Genomic DNA, 15,589 nt, shown 5'->3' with positions numbered 1-15,589 from the left:
TTTAACTCCTCTCCTCTCTTCTAAAGTAGACTCTAGTCTTGGTACCCCCACCCCCACCCCACTCACTCACCCATACCTTATCTCTGTCTCTGTTCTCCCATCTCTGTTTTTTTTAATTTTTATTTTTTTGGGCAGTCCTGGTGTTATTCATGGTTCTTCCCTCCTGTTTTGTTTCTAGGAACACGTGTGAGTAAGATTTGGCTACAGGGAGATGTTGGGGTGAGGGGCCACCCCAGGATACCCAGGCTTGCCTCTTGAGGGCACAGGTGCTGCTCAGGGGATCCTGGAAACTCAAGTGGCCCTTTGAGCTGCTCAGTCAGTGTGACCCAGTGACAGATAGGTGTCCTTGCTGTCACTGGGTAGGCTTTGCATCTCTCCCTCAAACAAGTTTCGCTTTTTCTTCCTCCATAGCCAAACTTACCACCAACTCAGACACCGACTGGTAAAATTCAGACAGACTCTCCCAGAAAAAGAATGTTTCCTTACCAACTTCATGAAAACGTTGATTTCTGCAGGGACATAAAGTATTCTTTTTTTTCAGTACAAAAAAGAGGGGGGGAGGAGGGCAATGAAGATTTTTGGGGTAAAAGTCCTATGTAGTGTAACAGCAATAAAATCATCAGAGAATACTATTAGCTTTGGGGGAAAAAAAACCTAAAAGCTTTATTACAAACCAAGCTTTGAAAATAGGGGGGATTAGACGGCTGAAAGGGTCCCACAATGGTAAGAAGAAAAGGTTTCATGCTAATGAGGTTAATGCCCTTTGTATCTCGGGCCTCCACATCTTCATTACGCGCTATCTCCGGCTGCACCGCGCGGCTCAGAGAGCCACAATCCACTCCAATGCCCCCCTTCCTGGCCCAAAGAAGGATTTGATAGCAGCTCTGTTCAAACTAGATAATTATATCTTTTCAAGTCGGAATTAAGATAAAGAAAGTGAAGCAGAGGCGGCTCGCCTTGATCCACTGCAAACAAATTTGGCGCACTTTCCAGTCCTTCCCCCGCCTCAAAAAGGCAAGACAGGCAGCTTATTAGCCGCTCGTTTGCTTTATTAATTCATCTATTTAAAGTGGCAGGATTAGAGCGTCTAATGTGGACGCGGGCTGCCGTGGTGCTGAAGAATATAAATATTTGCGAGATGCCATCCCACGATGACTCTGGGCGCGGGGCGCGCGGGCTCGGGTGCGGGGCGCGTGTGCCGGGCGCGTATTTTCTCCCGCCGCGGAGCGCGCGCGACCTCGGCGGGAGCCCGGAGGGCAGGGTGCGTGGGAGTCGTTCGGCCCGGGGTCGCCGTCCGGTGCCAGATCTGGGTGACCCCCGCAGGCTTCTTTGGCTACGGAGTACCAGGTTCCGCGGCCCTTCCTGCCTGCAGCGAACCGCCTGCGCGTCGCCCTGCGATCTGTCGGTACCCCAACCGTGATCAGGGTACGCGTTCAATCCGCGTCCTGCTCTGCTTGTTCGTGGCCTAGGGCCTCTTCCTGTGGCGCACCACCCTCCCCGTGTCCGGTAGATTTGGGGCGCAGAGATGAGTGGGGTTAAAGTTTGCCACTCTCCACTCCAGAGGACCAAGAGGAATGGCCAAGATTAGGGTGCCCAGGCCGCGTTTCTCTGCCCGCGAGGTGGACGTGAGTCCCGCGAGCAGTTCTCGCTCAGAATCCTGTGCAACCAAGTGCCGGGTAGCGCGGCCCCGGAGGGGAGGGGAGGGGAAGGGAGGGGAGGGGGGTGATGTAGGGGTCGGGAGCTGGGGGTGTGGGTTTTAAATCACCAGGAACTCCTGGGATGAGAGAAAGTTTGGCTCCCCGGTCTGTGGTCCGCTTCTGCCTCCCGTTCTGGGTGTTGCGTGCCCTTGTGTCCCTCTCACTCTGCTGCTGGCAGCCGAGCCGAGCCGGAGCGGGAGCGTTTGGCGGCGGCCGGGAACCTGCCTGGCCACTTTTGTACGGGGGACGGAATGTGTCCAGCCGCCAGCCGCGCCAAACGGGACCGGCAGCGAGGGGGCTCGGGCCTGCACGCGGCCCTGGAAACCTCCGCAGGAACCCAGTCCGGGATACGGGGAGGAGCTCCTGCTGGGGGGTCCCCCTCACCCCCACTCCACTCTGAAGTGGAGGGATCTGGGCTCGGCTAGCCGTCTGGGAACAGTTGCAAGTCGCATTCGGGGTGCGCCTGTGAGTGTGGGGGAGAAGCTGGTGTGTCTGCACGGGCTTGAGGACACTGAGCAGAGGACTTGCAGCTGGAAGGCAGTTGTGTCGGGTGGAGATGGCACTGGGGTGCGAGGGACGGCCCAGGGCTCAGCTGGGAACACAGTCTGAGGCCTGAGAGGGCAGGCCACTAGTGTGGATTGTGAGTGTGCCGAGCGCCATCTGCCCCAGCCGCACCCGGATGGCACTGAGTGTGGGGAGAAGCGGAGGGCTGGTTCTTGAGGGCCTGCAAAGGAGCGCAGTTGTTTTTAGAATTTGCTCTGGGTGGGTGCAGTGGGTGTGTGACTGGGGATGCGGGCTGAGTCTCAGGAGATGGGGATGTGTGTGCGTGTGTGTGCGCGCGTGCGCTCGCGTGCGCGCGCTCGCGTGACGTTTCTCGTGTTTGGGTGGGGTTCCCCGCGATGTCAACCATGCCCGGCCCAGAGCAGCATTTGTGTCTCGGGATCTATACGCGCGCGCCTGCGAAAAGGCTTGGTGGTGTGTAAGGGTTCCCAGAGCGCACCACTCACTCGCTCTGGAGTTTGGCAAACCATGGCCGTATTTGGTGACTGCGACTTTTCCTAGGCCGGCCTTTATTATCCCAGCGATCGCCTTTGATTTCCAGGGGTGCGGCAGCGCGGCCGGGCTGGCGGCGCAGGAGAGCGAAGGGGCGGCCTAGAGCGTTGGGACGCGCAGACCGCGCCGCCGCCGAGGTGCGGGGCCCGCTCTGCGCGTGAACGCAGCCCTAGTCTCAGCCCAGGTGCCTACCCCCCCCCCCCGTCACCCCCACCTCCAGGCGCCCGGTTGACGTCCCCCAAACAGTCGGGGAGAGAGTGGGGGAGTGAGAGTTTTGAGAACCCGCTGACCCCAACCGTGGCCCGAGCGCAGGAGGTGGCTTCTCCCGACGCGACCTGGTACGCCAGGAACCCCGACGCGGTGCCACGCTGGAAAGCGAAAGGTCCATCGATCGGCCTCGCCCTGGCCTCCGCGTGGCCTTTTGTTTCCGAGGGTCTGTGGCCGGTGGGGATCTGGTGGGGACGGGCGCCCTGGGAACGGCGGCCCAGAAGAGAGCCCGGCGGCGCCGTTGCCCTCCTCTGAGGGGGCGCCAGAGCGCGCCCAAGCTCGTGCCCACGTGCGCAGATGCCCGGCGGGAGGCGGCTGCCCCAGCTCGGTGCCCGCCGCCGCCGAGAGCCGCTGCGGGAGGCCCGCGGCCTAGGCCGTGCCTCCACCCGCGGACGCAGCCCACGCCCGCTCCCCACTTTCTGGGGCTAGGGACCCGCTTTCTCCGAGTTCCAGGCCCTGCGGCGGGCCCGCCCGAGGTTTGGGCTGGGCGCGCATCGTGTCTCGGAGCCCCCAACTTCCCCCCCCACTCGCCAGGCGGTGCCGCCTTCCCCAGAGAGAAGAGGTGCTCCTGCCCAGCGACACCACCCCGGCGCGCGCCCCGCGGGGTACGGAGGGTGGGGATGCGGGGTCTGTTTCCATCCGGCGGAGGTGGGAGAGTTCGGACGTGGTGGGTGGTGCGGGGGGCGGGGGAGGAAGCCTCCGTCTCCGAACTGCGTCTTTCGCCCGGCCAAGCCTCCCCCTCCTGCTCCCTCTCTTACCCCGAGTCCTGTCTAAGCCTCGAGGACCCCCGCCCCCTTCACCCGCGTCCCCGCCGCATCGCGGGGGACCCGAGGGGAAGGGAAGGGTTCCTCTCCCAGGAGGACCCCAGAGAGCCCAGACGCAGGCAGGGCCCTGAGGTGCGGGCGGGGGGAGGGGTGGGGAACAAGGGACGGAGTCGCGTTTGGAGAGTGGCCCAGGCCGTTTTCTCTTCTCTCCCGGCGGGAGGACCGGCTCGGCCTGCCAGTGGCCTGGCTGTCTGGTCCCTCCGCCCCGGCCACCGACGGCGCGCGCCAAGCCCTATATATAGCGCGGGTCTCCCCAGCTCTCGGCTGGACCCTGACGTCAGGAAGAACTTGATCTTGCCTGCCTCGCTCCTGCTTCTGAAACTGATCCTTGAAATGAGAGAACAGACTCTACACAATTCCCATGGCCTTGACATAAGGTACAGCGATAAATATACACCACTAATGAGCAATTACCATATAATCACCTTCCAATTAGCTCGCATAATGATGAATTAAACATTCTAGCAGGCGGGATTAGGTTTCTTACTTTGTATATTATTTACGAAGGCTATAGCTTCTGCAAAGAACCAAATATCAAATTAGATGGGGAATTTTCACTTGGGGGTAATTACGCATTCAGCCCAGCCACTTGCTCTGGTCACTTGTCAGATGAGGGCCGGCCGGGTACTGACCAGTGCCTTTAGTGGACCCTCCCTTTCCTCCTCTCTCTTCAGGTTGTTGTTGCTTTCCTTTCCTCTTCTCCACTCCATCCCCTGGGTGGGGGACTTGGGGGTTTGGGGACTTGGGGACGCGGGTAGGTGGGCTTTGGGGAGGGACCTAGGTTTAGTAGGGAGGAAGGTGTGTAGACTTCCAGGCCCTTCCAGCACCTTCCCCCCGCAACATGTCCTTGCTGGTGGGTTCCCTTGCTCCGTCTCCAAGAGGGTGGCTGGGGCCTTTACCCCCACCCCCCCATCCAAGCCAGTGAGGAAAGGTATGGGGGGGTGGCGAGGAAACTAACCACAAACCTCCACCCGCCTGCGGGCACCTCTCCTGTTTGGAGAAATGAATTTTTGGCAAGAGATTAGCTCCTAATCTGATCTAACGCTGCTGACATTTGGGAAGAAGATGAAAATGGCAGCTCAATTTCATTCAGAAACGGGGTCACTTCAGGGGGCTTCCGTTTTGCTCCCCAGAGAGCCTGCCTGCCCTTCCCCCACTCCCCACACCTGAGGAGGAGGAGCTGGCAGGAGCTGGGGGAGGGGGAGGGAGCGCCAAGTCGCCTGCCCCCATCTGCAGGTGGCACAGGACTTTGGGCTGAGGCCTAGGAACTTCATTCAGGACATCAAACCTGGCCAGAGGTGGGCCAAAAGGCAGGATGAAGTGATAGTTTCAGGGGTGTCCTCTCTGTTTCCTGAGATGCCAGGGGTCCCTCCCCCCTGTCAGACCACCTTCTCGACCCCACCCCAGTTGGTCCCTGGGTGCCCAGCTTCAGCCTCCGCTGGGACCGGGAAGTCAGTTGAGTTGGCCTATAGTGGAGGGCAGGGTCACTTTTTTTTTTTTTTTTTGCTTTTTGGGTCACACCCGGTGATGCACAGGGGTCACTCCTGGCTCATGCACTCAGGAATCACCCCTGGCGGTGCTCAGGGGACCATATGGGATGCTGGGATTAGAACCTGGGTCGGCCGCATGCAAGGCAAACACCCTCCCCGCTGTGCTATCGCTCCAGCCCAGGGGCAGGGTCACTTTAGGGGCACCTGCTGGTCCTGGTCCTGAGCCAAGTTTCTGGGTCCCCCCTGCCCCAAGACTCTTCCTGTGGGGCCCAGGGCCTGGCCTGGGGACTCCAGGTCTTGTCAGCTTAGACCAAAGTCAAGCTGAGTTCCTGCCTGGGTACCTGGGATGGAAACTGGGAAGGAAGAGAGTTGTCATTTGTTTGGGGGCAGGGCACGCCCAGCCGTGCTGCGACAGGAAGGGCTTCCTCCTAGCCCTGTGCTCAGGGGGACCAGGTCCTGCCGAGCCTCAAACAAGGGCCAGCTGTGTGCGAGGCAGGTGCCTTCCCCGAAGCAAACAGCTCTGCCTCAGGGAGAGTTTGTGCTGAGCTTGGTTCTGGGGCTCAGGTGCTGGTGGCTGCAGGCGTTTGAGTGTGCCTGGCTGTGCCTGTGTGTCAGGTCCCTTGGAGCGAGCGGCTCACACGCCAGGAGCGAAGTGTGCACACCACAGTGGTGGCCGGGCATCACCTCCAGAGCCCGTCTGGGGGCTGAGGAGAGCCCGTGTGTGGGGGGAAGAGTGGGGGAGGCTGGTTTCCCGTGGCTTGCGGAGGGAGCCATGAGCTGGATTTCTGTGAAGCCCCCGCCTAGCCCCGTCTCTCCTGTAGCATGCAGCTGGACCCCCACACACGGGAGCTCAGGGCGGGGATCTGGGTGTTGGAGGGACACCTTGGCAGGTGCTCTTGCAAATGAATCTGTTTCCTTCTGAGCAGTCCTGCATGTACTCTTGGCTGGTGGGGTGTGTGTGTGTGTGTATGTATGTGTGTATGTGTGTTTGTATGTGTGTTTGTATGTGTGTGTGAGTATGTGTATGTGTGTATGTATGTGTATGTGTGTATGTGTGTGTATATGTGTATTTGTATGTGTGTGTGAGTATGTGTACGTGTGTATGTGTGTATATGTGTATATGTGTGTATGTGTGTATGTATGTGTTTGTATGTGTGTGAGTATGTGTATGTGTGTATATGTGTGTATGTATGTGTGTGTATGTGTGTATATGTGTGTATGTATGTGTGTGTATGTGTGTATATGTGTGTATGTGTGTGTATGTGTGTATACGTGTGTATGTGTGTATGTATGTATGTGTGTATATGTGTGTATGTATGTGTGTGTATGTGTGTATGTGTGTGTATGTGTGTGTGTGTGTCTGCTGCCCCTTCTGAGCCTGGAGCTTTGGGAAACAGCAGCCACAAAGCTCCTGAACTCTGTGCTGGGCCCTGGGGACCAGGAGGACCTTTGTGCCTATGCCTATGAGGGAGGGAGGAGCTGAGGGTGCACACACGTGAACATTGGCTTGTGTGCATCGGTGAGAGCCTGCAAGGGCCTGTGTGTGCATGACTGTGGGTCCCTGGGAGCCCTGTAAGTGGGGGAGAAGGCGTCTGCCCGGGATGCCCAGTCCACAGTGCCGTTGAAATGCCCCTAAGTGGCTTCAGTGGGTCTCCAAGACACCCCAGGGCCCGGCAGTCCCTCCCTTCAGGTGGGAGGCCGCTAGCTGAGGCCTTGAAGCCATGTTGGTTCTCATGTCTCCTTTCCTGCTTGTCAGAGGGTAGCACAGCTGAGACTTACACAGCTCTCGGGACCTAGTTTTGGGGGTGGGGGGTGGGGAATGAATGATGCTGATGTTTCCTCAAGCTGGAATGCCTTATTGAAATGCTTTTTTGTTATTCTTTTTGGGGTTTGGGGACATGCCCAACAGTGCCCAGGAGCACTGTTCAGTGTTTGGGGATTATTCCAGTGGTGCCAGAAGGTTAAAGCCAGCTCTCTGGCACACAAAGCTCGCACTCTTCAATAGCCCTTGGAGCCAGTTCCCCAGCCCCAGAGAGATTCCCCAGTGATTCACACAATGACCCCACCCTCCCAACACACACACAACACACACACACAGATACATACGCATCAAATGTTCCCAGCTGAGAGGAGATTTTATTGAGCACGTGCTAGGGGGAGAGTTGAGGAGGGGAGGGGAAGTAGTACGCTGCTTAGGCCCTTGTAGAGAGAGTGGTAAGGCATGTGTGAGGGGAGCGTGATGAGGCCCTTGTGAAGGGTGATGTAGTGGCTGCGTCTGAGCAGGTTTCCTCGGGGCAAGTGCAGCATCTTGCAGGAAGAAATCTAAAGCAGACTTTCCCCGAAGTGGGTGCTCCCACCTCCCGGGTGGGGTGTGCGTGCTGGAATGATCTTGGGGTGACAGTGGCCTCTGGCACAACTGGGAGGAGCTGTTTCCCGTTTGTTCATCTCAAGAAGGTTGATTTCCAGGGAGACGCTGAGTCATTTTTTTTTTCTGAGAAGGGGGCAATAAGCCAAAGAAGTGTGGGAAACTCTAGTCTAGCTGTCTCCCTTGATTCCTAACCAGGGGAGAGGGGTTAGGCACATCCAGGGGCCTGGGGGTCTGGGGTAAGGGTGGGGGGCACATCCGGGTCCAGTGACTTTTGTCTGAAACTTGCTTTGCTCCCCAGCCTCTATTCCAGGTCTTTAACCAGTTGGTGGACAGGAGGAGAGCCAGGCTGTCCCCTCACACAGACACTGCTGGTGCCCAGTGGGCATGCAACAGCCTGTGGCCTCTTCCTGGTGCTGGCCACTGCTTCCCGGCCCTGTCCTGCTGGCCTTTTTCAGTGCAGAACCATACGGAGGAGGTTGGGGTCTGAGTGATAAGTACAGCGGAGGGGGCATTTGCCTTGCATGCAGCTGACCCAGATTTGATCCCTGGCATCCCATATCATCCCCCGAGTAATTTCTGAGTGCAGAGCCAGGAGTAACCCAGAGCATTGCTGGCCATGACCTAAAAAGCTAAAAAAGAAAAAATAAAGAGAAGTAAAGAACCACGGGAGGGAGAGGAGCAACACCCCCACCCCCACCCCCATCCCATTTGCTTTCTCCTGTTCAGTCAAAAGAACCAAGCCGGAGGATTATTGGGGGAAAATGAGAAGGTTGGAGAGATATTACGGGGATGGGGGCTCAGGTGCTTTCCTGGCACACAGCCCACTCTATTTCAACCTTCAGCACCTCTGAGCCCTCTGAGCATTGCTGGGTGTAACTTGGAGGTCTCCTTGCACCAATGAAGAATCTCTGGGAGAGGCCCCCAGATCTCCTGATCTTCACTTGTGAACCCCTGCTCCCATTAGAACCAAAATAGGCACCTTATCTCTACCTGGTACTTTTTAAGCTGCTGCCTGATTGTGAGTTGTACCCTCCTGGCTCCATATCAATCTGTTGTTCCCCTGAGCCTGGCTTCCTCTCTGTGTCCCTCCTTCCCTCCTCCTTCTCTCCCTCCCTTTCTATTCCCTCACTCTATCCTTTCCATTTATTTATTTATTTATTTATTTATTTATTTATTTTCTGGCCACTGGCTCTGCACTCAGGAATCACTCCCAGTTTGCATGAGGGACCACATGGGATGCCAGGGATCAAACCCCAGAGGGCCACCTGCCAGACAAGTGCCTTACTCGCTGTACTATCTCTCCAGCCCGCTTACTTCCTCTTTTAAGCATTTATTCCACAAACACACTCACTTTCATATATGAAGTGACATATGGATGAGATTAGTTATTAGTCATTATTTGCTCCAGGGAAATATTGAAGTGGTCTAAGTATCCGCCGATAGGGGAGTAGAAAATAAATTTCCTTAGGATGGTTCAAAATAATCAGACTTATTTCTCACTCTAAAATGAGAGGGATCAGCAGAAGGAAAAGGACAAAAGCAGGATGATACCACTTGTATGTGGTACTTAGAATAAAGGGGCGAGGAAATACAATGGTTTAAGGGGGCGTGGGGATGCCCAGATCACTCTTGGCTCCAGAAGATAGGGAGAAGGAGAGAAATAGGGTGAAGGGAAAGGGGAGGGAAGCGATAAATGAGAAGCAACAGGCAGGGGTCAAGAGGACCCAGGTACATTGGTGGTGCTAAGGAATAGTAGAGTTATGTATCCAAACAAGAGTTATCAACACTGAAATCTCAAGGCCCAAACTTTAATCACCAACTTTAAAAAAGGTGCCTGACAAGATGGCAGGCTGGGTCTGGGGTGAGGGGTAGGGGAGGGAACCTGGGGACACTGGTGGAGAGAAGTTGACACTTCTGGTGGGATCACTGATGGAACATTGTATGCCAAAAACCCAACTATGAATAACTTTGTAATAAAATTTTTAAAAAACGGGAGCTACTTAAAGATAATGTAAATGTTCAATGACCAAACCATCTGAACCAATGCACGTGAACACTCACAGGGAAAGAATCACATACATGCCAGGGTACTTGAGAGCTTTCTGGACTTTCTGGACTCCATGACTGATCTTGACTCCTTGGCACTGAATTTCTCCCCTTTGGGTGGGACATTTTAGTCATGCCTGGTGGGTTCTCAGAGCGGATCCAGGTAATGCCCTCTGGTGCTAAGGAGAAGAGGACACCCCTCTTCCATGCTGTTTTGGCCACGGCTCTTCTGTGAAGCAGTGCAAGATGCCACTGGCTTTGGTTCCCATCCATGAGTTGGGCAGAGTCCGGCCAGTCCAGCATCCCGGCAGAGAAGGGATTCTACAGACACCTGTCAGACATGCGACTTGGGCTTGGCTGTGTCTTTAGTGGAGAAACTCACTTTCTCCCCAAATTGCCATATTTATTTTGTAAAAGCACCAAATTTGAGGATTTCCTTTGCAGTCTGCAGAACAAGTCTCACTAGCGTTTACCTGGTGACATTGTTGTCTGATACTCGTGTCCCTGTGTGTCCCCTCCTAGTGTTATGAAAATACTGAAAGCTCAATAGCAGTAGAAGGCTGGGTGTATTCTCCCATCTTTGACAGTTATTGGGTGAGTGAAATCCACTGCTTTTTATGTTGAAGTCCTAAGTCCCAGCATTTGGCGTTGGACCTTTCCAGGGGCAAAAAAAAAAAAAAAAAAAAAGAGGTCATTTAGGTGAGCCCTAATCTAGTGGGACTGGGATTCTTACCAAGAGGGGCTGCTTGGACACACACTTAGAAGGAAGATGATCCGGAGACGGCAAGAAGAGGAGCATCAGTGAGGCAGAATGGGGTCCGAAGCACGTTCTTCCTTCCCTGCTGACTCCCAGCAGGAATTCCTGGATTCCTGGACCTTGGATCAGCCTCTGGAGCTGGGAGGAAATAAAAGTTGTCCAACACCCCTGCCTGTGGCGCTTTGTTACAGCAACACTAGCATATAAATACACATGATCCCTTCAAGGCCATTTGTGGGCCCCCTCTGTGCCCTCTGCCCCCCCCCCCAACCCTCTAGCAGGCAGCTCAGATATAAAGTTCAGACAATCTCTCTCTTCGCTAGTAACAGTTTTCAGGTGGATTCATCATAGGAGTCTTTGCAAAGCTTAAGCACAGGTCCTGGGCAACTCCTCCTCCTCCTCCTCCCCCTCCTCCTCCTTCTCCTCCTCCTCCTCCTCCTCCTCTTCCTCCTCCTCCTCCTCCTCCTCCTCCTCCTCCTCCTCCTCCTCCTCCTCCTCTCCATGAGACAATGCTCTGCTGTGAGCAGACGCACCCTAGTATGATCTGGTGTGAGTGGGGGGAGGCCTAGCGAAGGAGGTGCAAATGGTCCCCTCTTCCCACTGTGGAGGAATGGGGGTGACATCTCTTGTAGGGTCATAGATCTTGATGTTCTAAAGGGGTCTTGCTAGAGCAGTGGAACTCCAGGGTCTCAGGAGGGGTTCTGTTCCTGACCTTTGCTCTCTTGTGGTCCGTGACTTCTCCTGCACACCCCAATATGGACTGGGTGTTCCCACACGGGGGCCTCTTCCTTAGGGTCAGAGGCAGCCTCCTGGCAGGTCCTGCTGGCCCCTCTCCGAGCCTACCATTTGGGCTTTTCTGAGGCTTGGGGTGCTCAGGCTGCTGGATTGAGGCTGCTGATCTCTTCCCACCTGCAGGGGGCTGGGCCCAGAGACCACAGCCACCGGCTGCAGCTTGTCTGAGAAGACCTAAGTGTGGCTCACATCTCTCCAGCTCAGCTGCACAGTTGTGTCCTGGGCAAGTCACTACACCCGCAGTAGCATAGTTGCACCCTAAGCAAATGAGGTGCTGAGGGGAGGGTGTAATTAAGCTCTAGTGAGTATAACATTGCAGCTGCAAGAACCCTTCCCCTTCCGCCCAGTGGGCAGGTCCAGCTAGCAGAGGCACTGGGGCCCCTCCAAGCCCAGCCCGCTGCGTCTCGGATCTCTGTAGAGAGCTACCTGGTAGCCTCGTGTTTGATCTTTACAGATTGGGGAGAACCTTGGGAGGTGTCAGGGTGCTAAAGATAATTAACAATCTTTAAGAATAAAATATTCAACAAGCCTGCTATTGTTTCCTTAATTATATGTCTTCTGATATAGAGCAATCCCTCGGTGTTGGGTGTTGGTGATGTGTTGATTAATGATCCCAAACAGTCCCTTCTGGACAGTAGGAAAGGTGTCTGCTGACCTGTTTCTTTCCAGGCAGCGCCCGTCCTGGTCCCGCCTATGCTGAAAGGCTTGAGATGGATCTCTCGGGCTGAGGACCAGGTTGGCCTGGGGTGTGTGTGGGGGGTGGGGTGGGGGCGCTGCAGGGGTGGTGGAGTCCAGGCTGGCCGGTGGGGGCTAGCAGAGACTGCTGGGGGCCAGGCTGGTTGTGCACGGCCTTGAAGGCCTCACCTGAGCCGTCCCAGCCTCTCCTGGGGACTCTACTCTGTGTACCTCCAGGCGGGGCACCTGTGCCGGTGAGGCAAGCATCTCTGCTCTCAAGACCCTCCACTGAGGTGTCCTAGTGACTCTGAGTAGTCTGTTCCCACCACCACCCCCAGCTTCCATCATAGTTTCTGAGCCCCACCCCCAGAGATTCGGAGAAGGTGCCAAAGGCACTCCTGAGAGGCCCTGGGTGTAGGCATGGCCAGAGGGGTCTCGGAGCTCTTCCAGGTGGTGAGGGGGACCCTGGGGATGTGAAGGGGTGGGGGGTGGGCCCCTAAGAGCCATGGCTCCGTAAAGGGGTGTGTGAGGGAAAAGGTGAGTGTGTATCTGAGGGTCTATGGGTGTGTGGATGTATGTCAATGTATAGTGTCTATGGGTGTGTGGATATGTGCATATATGTGGGTATATAGTGTCTGTGGGTGTGTGAGTATGTACATGTATTGTACAGTGTCCTTACATATGTGTACATATGGGTGTGTTGGGCATGTGCATGTGTGTAAGCATATGGCATTCACGGGGTTGTGTATTATAGGTTGTATGCGTATGTTTGTATATGGGCATGTTTGAGTGTATTGGTGTATGTATGTACATGGCTGTATGTGTCTGGGGTATATTGTGTGAGTGGGTGTGCATAGGTGTATACATGAGTGTGAGTGTGTGTGTGGGTATGCATGGATTGTATATTGTATGAGGGCATGTATGTGGATATGCATATATTGGTGCCTGCATGGATATGCGTATGTACATGTGTTTATATGTGTCTGAGTGTATATGGCCATGTGAGAATGTATTGTATGTGTGTATCTGGGTGTGTATGCCAAGATTTGTGTGTGTATAGCTGTGTATGGGTATCTGGTATGTGATGAATGTGTATATCTACATGTGTGTGATGAATGTGTATATCTACATCTGGTGTGTGGAATGAACGTGTATATCTACATGGGTATGTGTGATTGAGTGTGCGTGTGTGTGCACGTGTGTATGTATGCATTATGGGGGAGTGAGGGTTTTTCTGCTGAGTGTTCCTTCCTTCTGAGTGCCCGGCTAGTTTGCTCACTCGCAGTGGGTCTTCTAAAGGGGTCCCGTCTATCCTCCTCCACTTCCATCACACCTTTCCTGCAGTCTCCAGTTCCCCTACCTTCAGGAAGTTGACCTGGATTTCCCAGCCAGCCTTTCGGGACCCTTCCCTGTTCAGGGGAAGATCCTGTAGCAGGGGAAGATCCTGCTTCCAGGTTCGTCCCCCTCCCACCCTGTGGGTCAACCCAAAGGGCCTGCAGAAGGCACAGGAGCTGGGCTGGGCCCTGCCTCCCTCAGCTAGTGCTTGGTGCCCAGGTCAGGTCAGAGCTTCTCTGTCATTGCTCATCTCCCTGTCTCCGTCTTGTGTCACCTGTCCTGCTATCTGCCTGTCTCTGTGTGTCTTTCTTGCCTCATTTCAACAATCATTTGAAGTGACTCATGGGCAATGTAATTAAACATAATTAAGTATAATCAAAATATTAAAAAGGTGCAGTCAAAATAATTCCAGGGAAACCTTTGACTGAGAATCGAGGCCGAGGAAGTGAAAATGCAGACTTGCTGGAAGGTTCCACGATGGTCTCTGGGTCAGCCGGGCTGGTTACTTCCTGTGTTTCCTGTGTAGGGGGCATCGGGCGTCATGTCTGCTCTTACCCCTGTGAGGACCCTGGGCTCAGAAATTCAGAGTCGTGCCCAAGGATACACAGCCAGTCCCCGAGAGAGCAGGGCCTAGAGCTTTGGGCCCCGTGGTCTCAAGCAGGCCTGTCTGCAGTCAGGCGCGGGGAGGAGGGCCAGCCCTCCGGGGTGGCAGCAGCCAGGGGGGCTGAGGAAGAGAGGAAGGAAGGGGGGAGAGAAGAGCCTTGAGTCAACACCCTCAGGAAGACTGAGCACAGCAGGGGCTGACGCAGGGTCTCAGAAGGAGGGAGGCAGGAAAGGAAGCTCACCCTGCCAGCGGGCAGAGCTGGGGAAACCCTGCCCGCTGGAAACAGCCCCCCGAGCCCCCTCTAGACGAGGTGGGGGTCTCTAGGGAGGAAAAATAGCCTTGTTTGGGGCACACCTGGCTGCCTGGCCTGGTGGGCATTGGGTTTCAGGAGCAGCTGATAATACGCCAGGGGCAGTGCCCTGGGGTGGGGCTTTGTGCCCGTATCCAGTGCCCGGAACTGGCTGTGCACCAAAATCCTACTTACCTGCCTGCAAGCAAGCGAGCGCCCAGCACACCTGTGTGGCACAGGGACTCGGGGCCGAGTGGCTGGCCTAGGTCGGAAAGGGGGGGGTGCATGGAAGGCCGTTCAGGAGGAAGGAACAGAAAGCGTCCCGTTTCGGGGGGCAGGTGGAAAGGCTTACAGGGAGAAACATGATCACTTCCTCACCCCCAACAGGATGCCGGTCTGGGAAAATCTCTCGGGGAGGGGCCCGGGACATGGCGGAGCCCGGTTCCAGCCCCAGAACCACACGCCACGTGCACTGCTAAGAGCAACTTCTCCCTAGAGAAGGGGACACAGCGCCCAGCTGGGCCTCCGCCGAGCAGCAGGGGAGCCTCCTGCTAGGGGTCCGGCCAGAGGCCTCTCTGATGCCCACGGGAAAGCGCCATCCTGGTCTACCTGCACGTAGCAGCCTGCTCCCAGCCAGAGGCCCCGTGCTAATTGTATGTTGTATGGAATTGTATGGAAATTGTATGCTAATTGTATGGAAAACTAGGTCCCATCAGCACTGACAGATGGAGGATGGAGCATCCTCTTCGAGGGAGGAGCCGGGCCCTGCTGGCCTGGTCTCCATCTCTGCAGTAACCCTTGTCACTGCTGTCCCTGCCGTACATAAATGGTGCAGTAAAAATAGATTACTTCCAACAAGTAAAGGGTACTAGGAGGGCCTGCTCGGGATGGGAGATGCGGGCCGAAAATAGACTATAGACCGAACATGACGGGCACTTAATATGTCTACTGCAAACCACAACACCCAAAAGGAGAGAGAGAGAGAGCAAAAGGGAATGCCCTGCCACAGAGGTGGGGTGGGGTGGAGGGGATGGAGTGGGGGTGGTGGGAGGGATGCTGGGACCACTGGTGGTGGAAAATGGGCACTGGTGGAGGGATGGGCAGTCGACCGTTGTATGACTGAAACGCAAGCATGGAAGTAGGTCTGTAACTGTACCTCATGATGATTCACTAATAAATTAAAAAAAAAAAATCTCCCCTGAGAGGCAGCTCAGTTAGAGAAGGGAACACCAAGTCAAATGTGGATGGAGATCCCGCTCGGGAAGGGAGATGGATGTGTGCTGAAAGTCGACTAGAGACTGAACACGATGGCCACTCAATACCCCTATTGCAAACCACAGCACCCCCAAAAAGAGAGAGAACAAAAGGGAATTCCCTGCCACAGAGCAGGGT

This window comes from Sorex araneus, chromosome 11, assembly GCF_027595985.1.
Source record: "Sorex araneus isolate mSorAra2 chromosome 11, mSorAra2.pri, whole genome shotgun sequence".
Lineage (NCBI taxonomy): Eukaryota > Metazoa > Chordata > Mammalia > Eulipotyphla > Soricidae > Sorex > Sorex araneus.
The sequence above is the reverse complement of the archived record's forward strand: the minus strand, read 5'-3'. Positions refer to the sequence as shown.